The 14216-nt window shown below is 37.3% G+C and overlaps 1 pseudogene; it reads right to left on the bottom strand.

Moving 5' to 3' along the window:
• Positions 1–13319, bottom strand: part of LOC128506539 (complement C3-like) — a 34248-nt pseudogene extending 20929 nt beyond the window's left edge.
• Between the last annotated feature and the right edge of the window lie 897 nt (positions 13320–14216).

The following is a 14216-nucleotide window of genomic DNA, read 5'->3' as shown; positions in this document are numbered from 1 at the left end:
ATTCAAGAGAGTAAGAATAAGCAATCAGCTCTTTATTAATTGATCATTAAAAAAAATATTTGTTTCTGTACTTTATTTATTTAGATTATTCTGAGATTAAAATGAAGCTCATCATTTAAAACAGCAAGGGTATAAGGCTTACATACTTAATTGATTAAAACATATGTTCTGTGTTTTTTTTTTTTGTTTTTTTTACCATGACATCAAATGACATTCCAGGTTTGAAGAACTTTCGTGTTCCCTTGAACTGAATGATGTAGGGTGATGTCACAATTTTAATGCCCCTCCTCTCTGCTTCCACAATTTCACTACCTAAAACACACATTTATTACAAAGTATTCATTCATTTAATGGAATTTAGATATATTTAAACATTGTTAATAATGAATGACAGCTAAAATGAGACAGTTATGTGGGATGCAGTAGAAAAATTAACAAAATTAACTGATGAATTGACATCTGATGGAATCTTACCACTCTCTGTTAAAACACTGACTGAAATGTATACAGAGCTTCCAATAAGGTCAGCAATATTTGGGAAGGACTGCTGAATAATTTCTCTACTGAGCACTGCACGTCCCTCTCCTTTTATAATCTACATGCAACAAAAGTATATGTTAGAGCTCAGCCAATGTGTTGTGAACAACTACAAATATAAAATGCAGCCCCAGTAAATATAACAGAAGAGAAGAGAAATTCTTTCCTCACTGATATTAGCGTAAATAGAGAACAGTGCAGTTGAGCTGATGAGGATTGTCTTTCAACACTACAACTGACTTTTACAAAAGGGGATTAGACAGTTACTGATTTTGAGGATCCTGACAATCAAAATGATTACTTATTTTTCACTGTAAATTAGACTTTACATATTTATTTTTCCCCAGAAAGGCATTAGGTTATAAATGTAGGAGTAGGTGGGCAGTCTTTAAATAAAAATGTAAATAAATCTGTAAAAATCTTACATCTTTTAATAAGAAGTGTATGAAGCTTACTTGTTCTCTTTTCAAAGAGGCAGACAATGGGGTCTTGGTGTCATCTCTCATAATGCCAAACACCACAAATGCAATGCCGTCCACATAGTTTCCATAAAGGTCCCTTTATATAATTCAATAACATTAGATTCTCACAAACTTCATTTCAAGTTAACAAATATTAACAACCATTCCACATTTATAAAAAAGTACCTTGCCAAAAAGATTTGCATAATGTGAAGAAAGGGAATAAAGTGATTTAACATAACTATTAACTATTAATTTATTAAAACACACTATTAATACCTGGGAGGTCATAATAATAAAACCACCTGATAGTAGCAGGTCTTAATATTACCAAAATACAACCTCAGAAGGTTTTTGCACTGTGACTTTATTTATTTAACAAAAAGTTGTTATAAGGGGCTCTCCAATATGGCCCCACTGAATATGTTACAGTATTAAGTATTCAGGGGAGCCCCAACTCAGAGAGTAGAGGGGAGCGTTGGGACAAGGGGGGATTATGGGTATTCTGGCAGGGATTAATCAGTTAGGGCAAGCAGAAAGGTTTGTACACAAGCTTTTGACCGTGAAACTGTGAGACTGTAAGCTAAAAGATACAGTAAAATGAGTTGTTGTAACTGTAATCTATCGAAGCTACAGAACACAACAAACGACTCGTCGTGACTACAGTGGACTTATGCAAGAAACTGTAACAACCGTTGTACTTTGATGTTGAAAATAAAACAAGAGACAAAGAAATCAACGAAACGCCTGGAGTCGTGAGTGAGACTGTGTAACAAAAAGACACGCGTCAGAACTTGTGAATAACATGCATGTACATGTAAAGTCAAAACCTTTTTCCACTGCAAAATGAAGATAAGTGAATTAAGAGTGTCAATGTGGAGTGAAGAGCGCCCGTGCGATTTCAAAAACGCGCATCGACTGCCGACAAGCAACCGAAACCGAAAGCGACAAGCCAGACCTGCCCGCTTTAAATATTACCATGTCACACGGCGAGGACAACGTCGCCATCGTCGAATCTGAGCGGGTGATGGTGCTCGACGAGAACGATTCTCCAGACAAGCTTCACGAACTGAAGAACGCCAGAGAAGGCAAGTGGAGTCAGTTGACTATATTATACAACGAACTTGTTCGGCAATGGAATACCTCGAATTGCCATTACACTTCCGAGCAACCCACTTAACCACTTAATGTCAAGCACCTTAAAGGAACGGCCTACCCAAGGTAACGAACACTCACTTTAAAACACTGACATAGTGGAGCCTCAGGGTAGGATGCCACTTTAGGCAGATCTTACAGAAATGTTTGCAAAGAGTCAAAAGCAATTTTCCTTACCTCCGCGCGACGTTTCTTCATTTAATGGTGACCCTCTTGAGTTCACGTCCTTTGTAAGAGCCTTTAAACATGTCATTGAAACCAGAACTGATAGCAATCTGGATAGGCTGTTCTCTCTTGAGCAGTATACTAGAGGACAGCCTAGGGACCTAGTGAAAAGCTGCCAGCTCATGCCAGAACATCGTGGTTATGCAAAAGCTATGAGACTGTTACATGATAAGTTTGGAAATAGACAAATAATTGCTACAACGCTGATGCAAAAGGCACTCAACTGGCCGGAAATAAATTCAAAGGACGAAAAGTCGCTGACATTCTCCCTGTTCCTGGTACACTGTCACAATACTATGTCAAGCATCGATTACATGGATGAGCTAAATAATACTACCAATCTGAAGACTATTGTCTCAAAACTGCCCTACAAATTGCGTGAAAGATGGAGGAACCATGCATACATGCACGAAAGGCGCACCCAAACAAGAGCCAAGTTTGTGCAGTTGATGGAGTTTGTAGAAGAAGAAGCAACGGCAATGTCCAACCCACTTTTCGGCGATCTGAACGTTTCAACTAGTGATAAAAAACACTGCAACAAATCTCCGTCATGGCTCAAGCAAAAAATGGAAGGAAAAAGAGGTAGCAGGTTTGTGACCGGTGTAAAACAGGTTGGTAAAAATCATAAAGACTTGATTACAGTAAAGAGTAGTGGTGCATCAGTTATCAGTGCCTTTACTAAACCTTGTGCATTCTGTGTGAAAGATCATACCCTAGACGAATGCTACCAGTTTAATGGTGAGACATATAAGGACAAATTGGACTTTTTGAAAAGAAATGGATTCTGCTTTAGATGCTTAGTAAAAGGACACTTAAGCAAAGACTGCACAAAGAAAATTACATGTCAGTTGTGCTCAAAGAAACATCCTCGCATGCTACACATTGCAGCACAAGACACAGCTCAAGCTATCGTAAAGGCTGACGAAACCGAACCAGTTAAAACTCTGCCTGTTACAGTGAGTCATGAAACAAGTGCATGCACTGGGGCTGAAGATGATTGATTGCATTCTCTCCATAGTACCTGTTAAAATAGTCCAAGAAAGGAGACAGTAAAGTGTACAGCTTTATGGACCCAGGTAGTTCTGCTACCTTTTGTACAGAGTCATTAGCAAGGCGATTGAACGTACAAGGTAAAAAAAAATGACATCATGTTAAGCACCATGAACGTGAGGAAACAAGTAGAAAGTTACGTGCTTACTGACTTAGAGGTTAGTGCTCTAGAAGAAAACACCTTTGTTGAACTCCCCAAAGTGTTCACACAAAAGAGCATCCCAGTCTCAGTAGAAAACATTCCACAACAGCACGACAACAGCTGGAGTTGAAATTCTCATAAGTAACAAAGAGCATAGGCTCCTAGAACCATGGCGAGTAATTAACAGCAGGCACAATGGGCCATATGCAGTAAAGACTGCTCTTGGATGGACCATAAATGGACCTCTTCGAGAGTCGTTCGAGGAAGGCACGTGTGATGAGCAAGCGAGCGTTGCAGTCAACAGAGTTTCCATTGAAAGTGTAGAACAAATGCTGATACAACAGTACAACCACGATTTTCCTGAACGGAACTGTGATGACAAAGCTGAGTTGTCACAAGAGGACTATCAGTTTTTAGACTTTGTAACTAACTCCCTTCAGTTCACCGACAATCACTTCTACATCGGCCTTTCATTTAAGAAAGCAGCTATTCAAATGCCCAATAACCGAAGCGCAGCCATGCAGCGCGCACTGAACCTCAAACGGAAGTTTAAGAATAACCACTCCTTTCATGAAGAGTATTCAAACTTCATGAACGACATGTTTGAAAAGGGTCATGCAGTCAAGGTCCCTACACCTCACCTAAGTCGACAAGACGGGCAAGTGTGGTATATACAGTACCTCACCATGGTGTATACCATCCTCAAAAGAAAAAGCTAGGGGGAGTCTTTGACTGTGCCGCTAGCTATCAGAGAGTATCATAAAATAGCGAGCTCCTGTAGGGACCCAACCTGACAAACTCACTCATTGGAGTGATTACACGTTTTAGACAAGAGGAAGTTGCCATGATGGCAGATGTGGAAGCCATGTACTATCAGGGTAGAGTTCCGGAAAAGGACACAGATTTGTTGCAATTCCTATGGTGGCCGAATGGAGATGTGAGTCAGGACTTGGCAGAATATAAAATGGTCATTTATTTGTTCGGTGCAAAATCATCTCCAAGTGTAGCTAACTTCGCCCTTAGGAAAACAGCAGAAGAAAACCGCAGCAATGCATCTGCCGAGGCAGTCAATATGGTACTTAAAAACTTTTATGTGGACGACTGCTTGAAGTCTGTTTCTAGTCATAATCAAGCAGTTGTGCTATATAGTAATCTCACCAAACTTTGCGCAAGTGGAGGGTTTCACCTCACCAAGTGGGCAAGTAATAGTCGTACATTACTAACTTCCATTCCTGAGAGTGAAAGAATCAAAGACATGAGGGACTTAGATTTGAGTAAACACGCACTCCCTGTTGAGAGAGCTCTAGGGGTGCTGTGAACAACGACAAAATGTTGAAAGGTCAACTGGAAATAGAACTGCTGGACTCTGTGTTTTGGACCGACAGTACAACTGTCTTGAAAAACATTGTCAATGAAAAACTTCACTTTAAAATCTTCATCGCTAACAGAATTTCCATCATACGAGAGTCAATCAAGCCACAGCAGTGGAGGTATGGCAACACTTCAAAAAACCCAGCTGACACTGCTTCCAGAGGAGTTTCCTGTGAAAATTTCATGAAAAACAACAATTGGATCCATGGTCCCTTCTTTCTCAAAAAAACAGAGAGTAAATGGCCTGAGAACATTCATGATCTGTCAACAAAAGAGGATGACATTGAGATTAAACATTCAGCTTCAGTGAATCTCGTAAAGACTACAGAGAGAACAGATGCCGTGAGTAAATTGATTAACTATCACTCTGACTGGTACAAGTTGAAAAGATCCGTTGCCTGGATTCTTTGCGTTAAAAACATGCTTAAACAGAGAACAAAAAGGATTAAGGGACAGGTAAATAACCCAATAACAGAAAATCCTAGGTCTCTAACAATTAAGGACTTAACAATGGCAGAAAATGTTTTTTTTTTAAAAAGTCATTAAGTTTGTTCAAAACAAAAAATTCAAAGACGAAATTTCAATGTTACAAAAGGGTAATGCATCAGTAAAAAGAAACAGTTGTCTCTCCAAACTAGACCCAGTTCTGCAGGACGGAGTGCTAAGAGTCGGAGGACGTCTTGGTAGGTCTGCAATGCCTGAGCATGTAAAACACCCTGTCATTATACCCAAAGACTCACACATTACAACTTTAATCTTAAGAGACATTTACGAACAGGTCGGACATTGTGGAAGGAATTATATGCTTTCAAAATTGCGTCAGAAACACTGGATTCCGACTGCAAATTCCCTTGTGAGAAAGCTTCTGTCCAGTTGCGTGACATGTAGAAAGATCAGAGCAAAGACTAGTGAACAAAAAATGTCAGAACTGCCACATGACAGAATAACACCAGATCACCCACCGTTCACTAACGTAGGGGTAGACTATTTTGGACCCTTCGAGGTCAAACGAGGCAGGAGTAATGTTAAAAGATATGGCGTATTGTTTACTTGTCTGACAACAAGAGCCGTGCACATTGAAGTCGCGCAGTCATTAGATACAGACTCCTGCTTAAATGCTATTCGACGCTTCATGTGCAAAAGAAGCCAGGTGTCAGTTATGAGAAGTGATAATGGAACAAACTTTATAGGTGCTGAGACTGAATTGCGTAAAGCTATCCAACAGTGGAATCAGTCAAAAATTTAAGGCGTCCTCATGCAAAAGGGGATACAATGGATATTCAATCCTCCTGCTGGGTCTCACTTCATTTGGGGAATTTGGGAAAGGCAGATAAGATCAGTTAAAAAAATCTTGAGGTCTGTACTAAAAGAACAAACACTAAACGATGAGAGCTTGCATACATTCCTGTGTGAGGTGGAAGCTATAATGAATGACCGTCCCCTTACCACTGCTACGGACGATCCCACAGACCTGGAGCCCCTGACACCTAACCACCTGCTGCTGATGAAAAAACAGCCAAACTTGCCTCCTGGACTTTTCAAAAAAGAGGACATTTAAGTACGTCGCAAGTGGAAGCAAATTCAATACCTTGCCGACTTATTCTGGAAGCGATGGGTGTGTGAATACTTGCCCTTGTTTCAGGAGCGCCAAAAATGGTCTTAAGTAAGAAAAAACCTCACGATCGGACACGTAGTTCTAATAATTGACAAGTCCTCTTCAAGAAATTCATGGGAAAAAAGGACTTGTGAGACGTGTGCTGGTCAAAACTAAAACCAGTACACTGGAAAGAACCATCGATAAGCTGTGTCTCATATGTGAAATGGACTGTTAATTATCTTATAAAGTAGTTTTGTTCCTTTCATCTCGGTACGCAACGATATGAATACCTTAAGTTAAACCGTTAACAAATGTTTAAAGTGTTAAGAAAGTTAATTAAAATTTTAATCTAATAGTAAATTTTGTGGTCCTATTGTAAAAAATAAATAAATAAATAAATGTGTGTGTAATTGTCAGTCTCCCTGCCTATCAATTAGGGGCTGGAAATGTAAGGGCCATATTTTATTCTTGTGATTTGTTGTTGTGTTTATTTTATTTTAGCCTATTAGTTAAGCATTAAGTATCATACTGATAATTTGTATTGTGACATAATTTCATGAGTTGTTCTGTGACATCATCTCACAGTTATGTAGCTGCATGTCTATCACGCACGTTAGTTGTTCAGTTGCTGTTAAAACACAGAAGGATACAGAAAGGTTTGGAGTACACAAGCTTTTGACCGTGATACCGTGAGACTGTAAGCTAAAAGATACAGTAAAATGAGTTGTTGTAACTGTAATCTATTAAAGCTACAGAACACAGCAAACGACTCGTCGTGACTACAGTGGACTTATGCAAGAAACTGTAACAACCATTGTACTTTGATGTTGAAAATAAAACAAGAGACAAAGAAATCAACAAAACGTCTGAAATCGTGAGTGACACTGTGTAACAAAAAGACGCGTCAGAACTTTTGAATAACATGCACGTACATGCATATATATATATATATATATATATATATATATATATATATATATATATATATATATATATATATGACAGCTTTATGCCAAGGTGTGGGAAAGGAGTGTAGAAATGAGCTTGAACTAAAGTTCCATAAAAACCACAGTTTTTTACAGAAATATTTTCAATTCATTTGATGTGTTAAAATACCTAGGCATACGAATATAATCCATTCTTGAGGCGAGTTCTTAAGGCAAAATTCTGATTAGAAATAATGTAAATGCAGATAATTTGTTCCAGCCGCACAAAATATTAAAAATGCTATCTATATTTCATTCTTGCAAATGTGCTTCAAAACATTCTTGTAATCCAAGGTATTCTCTAAATCTTGTACAAAATGGAAAATAAAAATGCAAACTCGCTTTGCTTGGCTTTTCACTGAAGCAAGCAAGTTTTGAACATACGCACAACCAGAAGTACATGAGACTGGCAGAGTTCTTAGGGTGTTTTACAACTGTGTTAACAACATACATTAGTTATTTCCCTAATTACTTTCGGTAATTACTATCATTAAACCTTTTATTTTAAAGTTATTTGTTGTCACTGTTAATGTTCTACTTACTTGGCAGTTATGTCCACTTGAAGTTCCTGATCATCCACATAGAAGAAAGCCTTGGATGGTTTTAATGCAACCTCAAAGCTTGGGAGCACTGCATAGTAAAAATCAACATTTTAACAGGCAGCTAAAAGTACTAAAAACCAGAATATTTTTGTCTGAATCGAAATTACCATATTCTTTAACTTTGAATTCAGAAGTAAAATTCTTCTGCGGTATGTTTTTAAACCTCGTCACTAAGGACCATGTACCAGTTCTTGAAAAAACGGCAAAAAGAATTTCAAATGAAATAGAGGAGATCACGTTTATATTATCTCTCTGTGTGATATAATTAGATCAATGGATATTTAAACATAAATGACTTTTAATTAATGCAGTGAACTCACTTGGCAACTTCAGGTATGTTGTATGATGCTGTTATGCCTCCTTGCTTAGGGAAGACTGTTTCCCTGCTAATAGTGATTCCTTGAGGATTCTTGGAGAAAGGAAGGGTTAGGGTTGGTATTATTATTATTATTATTATTATTATTATTATTATTAACAATAATATAATATAATATAATATAATATAATATAATATAATATAATATAATATAATATAATATAATAATTATGACAATTGTCTATTTAAATCAATCACAGATATCTGAAAGTGGAATACATTTTATTAATCGGTATCTGTGAAAGAGATCCACATCACTACACTCAACATTAGAACGTTAACTAGACACAGCTGAGAACTAGCCCAAATACTCAAAGGCACATGAATATAGCCTGCTTGCAGGAAAACCATATGGAAACAAAAAACATCCTGCTTTGGCAATGGGTACAAAATGATCTACCTTGGAACTATGAACCATCTAGTCATCATCTTCACTTTCAGTCTTGATCTACCTGACTGCATAGTCGTGAATACATCATCACTCTTACCATCCCTTGTCTGACTTAATTTATATCAGCACTTGCAATCTATGTGTCAGTACCCTGTACAGGTTACACTATACCGTACCCTTCAGACAAAGAAGATGTCAAGAAACAGCACTGGTAGGACCTACATGAAGATGTGCTCACAGATTGGAGGTCACCTGAATAGCCATGATAGGCAAGCCAAGGATAGGTACAACTGATATTTGTGACTTTAATACACACAGCTACAATGTGCACAGAATTAGTAATGTCACGAAAGCCAGTGACCTCAATGTCTGCAACATGTTTTTTATAGAAGTGCTATGGATTGGGTCACCTCATCACCTATACCAGTAGTGACAGCTAAAGTGAGATTGACTTTGTTCTTGTGCAAAGGCATGAAGTCATCCCATCTGAGTGCCTGGCTGCACAACACAAACTGCTAGTCACTGACATGAAGATCACCATGCCATCAGGTTTGCTGTGTGAAACGGCCAACAACAATAAAATGGTGGAAACCTCATGAACACCAAGCAGCCATCATCAAGCTGTGTCATCTTACCTGAAATGAATACAAGCTAAATCGATGCCAGATGGAGCACACAAAATGTGGCTCTGGACAAAGCCAGTGTAACAGAAACCAGCCAACAAGACCAACAGGACAAGCGATAATTGCCAGCCATACACTACCACCAAGCAGAAAATCCAGAGAGCAGGGACATCACTAATGGCTGTATTGAAGCCCGAAGTGGAGATGGTAAGACACAATCAACCCAGAACCGAAAGCCATCTGCCCACAATCATTATGCACTTAATCGTGCAAAATGCCATTTAAACAGTGACCTCTGTGTCAGTGGGACAATGCTAAGAAGAAGAAGGGGAAGCAATATGGAAAGAATGACCAGAAAATCAGCAAATACTTTATTGTAGCTCATGAGTATATCTGTTACAAATTGTCAAATGGTTGTTGTCTGAGCACTTACTATGATTTCTGCATAGATTCCTCCAGTCTGTCCAACAGGCTGCAGATCAGGGGTCAGCGAGAAAATTCTATAATAAACTGGAAAAAGGTGATCAATACACAGTATACACACAGTCCAAGAAACGATTTTATAGTGAATTTTATTATTATTATTATTATTATTATTATTATTATTATTATTATTATTTTACTTTTTTAAGTAGTGATTACTATTTACTAAGGAGCCAACATTCCGCCAAGTGTCAGGACTACATTAAAATTAGCCTTTGCCCATCTTGTACACTTGACTCACACGCACCTAATTTTATGTGCAATGAGGGTATTTAAGTTTTGTCTTTGTCTCGTGTTTGTCACAGTCATGTCATGTTGTTGTGCTTATCTTTCTCTTGTGGTTTTAGTTCCATATACACTGATCAATACATTATTGCAGCCTTTGAGCCACAGTAGCTTTTCTATTGGATCGAACTACACAGGCCGGCCTTCACTCCCTTCACTCTTAACTGAACTTGCATCTATCTGCCTTATACTTCAATCCTTGACACCAAAAATTCACTTTAATGCTGTTTAATTTCAGATGCTCTTTTACTGCAATGTGCATGAAAAAGTGAAACTTTTTTGCTACATGATAGTCCATATAGTGTTTCAGTGAGTCCAGACTGCTTTACCTGTTGCTCCAGGTGTGTAGATGCTCTTGTCTGTTTGAACAAATATATAGCCAGACTGGAAGGAGAGCAGCACCACTTTCTCGAGCAGGGCAGAGGGAAACTGAGCCTGCAGGTAAACATAGTGCTTCTCCAGTGGGTCACCATTGAAGAAGGCTTTGTTGTCAGAAATCTGAACCACAAAAAAAGTTATGCAATCAATTTTAGTGTTTAATAAACCATATAATATAATAGTAATTATATAATACATATATTATATAAGGCTTTATTAATAAAAAGCATATTTGTTTTTTAGACATACTACCTCCCTGTGTGTGTGTGTGTGTGTGTGTGTGTGTGTGTGTGTGTGTGTGTCTGTTATCGTATTACTTGGTCTATTTTATTTTATTCTATTTTATTCCCTTCTTCCCCTAAGTACTTGTGTATGTTTTAGTCTGTGGTTATGGCTAAGTTGCTGCAGAACTGCAAGTTCCCTCTAGATTTAAGCAAAAAAAAAACTTTGTGTTATCTCATCTTATCTCATCTTATCAGTTGTGTAAAAACAAAATTAAGAAATGACAGAATACAAGAAGGAGTAAAATTAATAAGTAAAAGATAACAAGGAACAAAACATACCAAGAAGGAACAAATAATATGAACAGATGAAAGACAACCATACTGGGAACCGTTAAGGCTTTATTCATGACAATTCAAAGAATCCTCTATGAGAGTGATTTATGATCTCAGAGCAACTCTGAGCAAAGAAAAGACAAAATCTCTGCGGATGCAGGGCTAACCCTGTTGCTAGGTATGACACATTCTTCTGAAGACTTAGTGGTTCTAAAGAAAACGTCAAAAACCACAAAGTGCTAGTGTTGCATGTCTTGACTTATGCGACTCACAAACATACCATTTGGTTCGGCAGTTTCAGATGATCTTTAGAGAAAACATTTTGTGTTGCATGTTGGCCGATCCATGACTAACAAAATATATATTTAGTGTTTGCCTAATTATTAATAAACAGAAAAAAAAAACTAAATCACTTTTTATTTTATTTTCTCTTTTTCTGTCACATTTTTTACACACACACATATGACTGATACACAGACTGATTGATTATTGGAAGGTCACTTTTTCCCCTAAATGGTATCCATAGGCTTTTGTTTACACTGTGCTTACACTGCCAGCACAAAAATTATTTTATGTTTTTGTCATAAGCCTGAAACTATTTTTTATTTTTTTATTTTACGTTTTCTATATTGTTTGGCTCCTCTCTCTTCTGAAAGTGGGGTCAAAAAGTAAAGGTCTTCCTCGTCCTCTCGCTGTCCTCTGTCAGTGAGCTCCTCTGGCCCATTTATCAGTCTAGTGCTATACAAACTACATCATGGTTTTCACAGGTGGGTTGATGGGTCGCAGTGCCAGTGCAGTGCTTGATTTTCACATATAACAAGGGGTCAGGTGGGTTGGGTTTGCATGGGTGTGGGTTTGGAAAATGCATGACCCATACTCACTACAATAAATACTATATACACTTTATATTTACTTTTAAATAATAGGCCTATTTTGCATATTTTACTCAAATCACACAACTATTTATTTACTTATTTATTTTATCAATAATATAAATATTTATTTTCACTTCATTCACAATGTAGGTCATTTTTTGTTTATAATCTATTTGTAAGTAATGTCCACCTAAGATCCAGTGTTGGTTTGTAACAGCCCTTGAGCAAGGCCCTTAACCCTCTCTGCTCCTCTCTGCTCCATCTAAGCTGACCCTGCGTTCTGACACCAGCCTACTAACAAGAACATGGGATATGCAAAGAATAAAATAATTTCACTGTCCAGTATATTACAAATAAAGACTGAATTTCCTTATAATAAACAAATAAAAGCAAAATATGGGAACAGGTACATCAACTTAGTCTGCCCTTTTCTCTTCTGCTTATGAAACTCCTAAAGCTCTTAAAAGTTCTCCTCAAAACTCTTAACAGTTTTTTAACTTGATACTAGGTGACTTTACACTGAGACCCACCTTTATGTCTACAATAGCCTGGTAGTTGTTAGCAGCAGTGAGGACAACAGACTCAGATGCCAGTTCTGTAGATTTCTGTGGATGGTTCTTCACACTGATTTTTACATTGAGGTCATTTCCACTATAATCCTGAGCCTCCACAAACACTCTCTCAGGTGTGCAGAACCCGCAGCAGGTTTGGGGCCACCAAGACGTTCCTGTTAATAATAATAATATTAATAATAATAATAATAATAATAATAATAATAATAATAATGATAATAATAACAACAACAACAATAATAATAATAATAATAATAATAATAATAATAATGATAATAAATATCATTTGGTCTGATTCCATGTTTAAGTCCTACAGAAATTTCCCAAGAGTAAATTATTTAAAGTTAAAAGACATTTAATGCATAGGAAATGAGTCAAATAAATAATTTAAAATATTATTTAAACATTATTTAAAGATTAAACTAACACCCTAAAACCACTTGAATAAATCATAGACAAATAACATGGGGAAATGTTTACCCATACATACAGTACGTTTGTGTTTGTGTGTGTGTGTGTGTGTGTGTGTGTGTGTGTGTGTGTGTGTGTGTACTCACAGTGGGTGACAAAGGCTAAGCAGGGGGAAAGAGAGAAGTGCAGCAGCTGTCAGCCAAACCATGTCCATAGTCATCTTGTCTGCTGACCCTGGCTCAGTCTGTGGAAGTGAGTGTTAGTGAGCAGTGCCTCAGCTTTTACACATAACAGCCTTATACACACACCCCTCCAGAGACCAATTACAAAAGACCTCAGCTTTACACTCCACCTACTAAGTTGAACCTGGGAAAAAATATTGTATGCTTTAAATTATATATCATGTAAAGCACTGTTTTCCTTAAATATTAAGATTAAAGAATTTTCTTTTTCTCAACAATATTTTTAAAGAAGTACGCTACTTTCCAAAGGTGACAGGCTTTATTTATTTATTTATTTTATTTATTTGGACATGGTTGAAATGACAATACAAGCCGAATTAAATTGACTATTTATTGATCCACAGCTCCACCAGGTTGCCCTGTTGGGCCCTTGAGCAAGGCCCTCAACCCTATCTGCTCCAAGGGTGCGGTATCGTGGCTGACCCTCGCTCTGACCTCAGTTATGCTGGAATTTGTGAAGAAATAATTTCACTGTGCTGTAATGTAAATATGACCAATAAAGACTTAACTTAACTTATTAAATAAACACTGAAAAAAATGCGTTTGAGACCAAAATGATGATTACAAATGATAAATGTCAAATAAGAAATCAAAATTTCTGCTTTAATTTTCTGATATTTAGATCTAGATGTCTAGATGACCACTCAAAATATGAAACATTTCTTTTTGTTTGGGTGCTGGGATTTAGGGCATTTGATGTTTAAGATTTAAATGAACCTAGTACTATATTTTTGCCCAGTCAGGTAGTTAATAGTATAGATAGTAGGTTGTATAATAACTCTTGTTTGAAATTACTTTATGAATGAATTTACCAACCCGTTCCTGGGCCTGTGCATTTTACTACACTTGCTTTGCTGCTTGAGGCATGTATAGGTTTAATCAAGTAAAGTTCAGCTG

The sequence above is a fragment of the Clarias gariepinus genome, chromosome 18 (assembly GCF_024256425.1).
Source record: "Clarias gariepinus isolate MV-2021 ecotype Netherlands chromosome 18, CGAR_prim_01v2, whole genome shotgun sequence".
Lineage (NCBI taxonomy): Eukaryota > Metazoa > Chordata > Actinopteri > Siluriformes > Clariidae > Clarias > Clarias gariepinus.
This window is presented reverse-complemented; position numbering and strand designations above follow the sequence as displayed.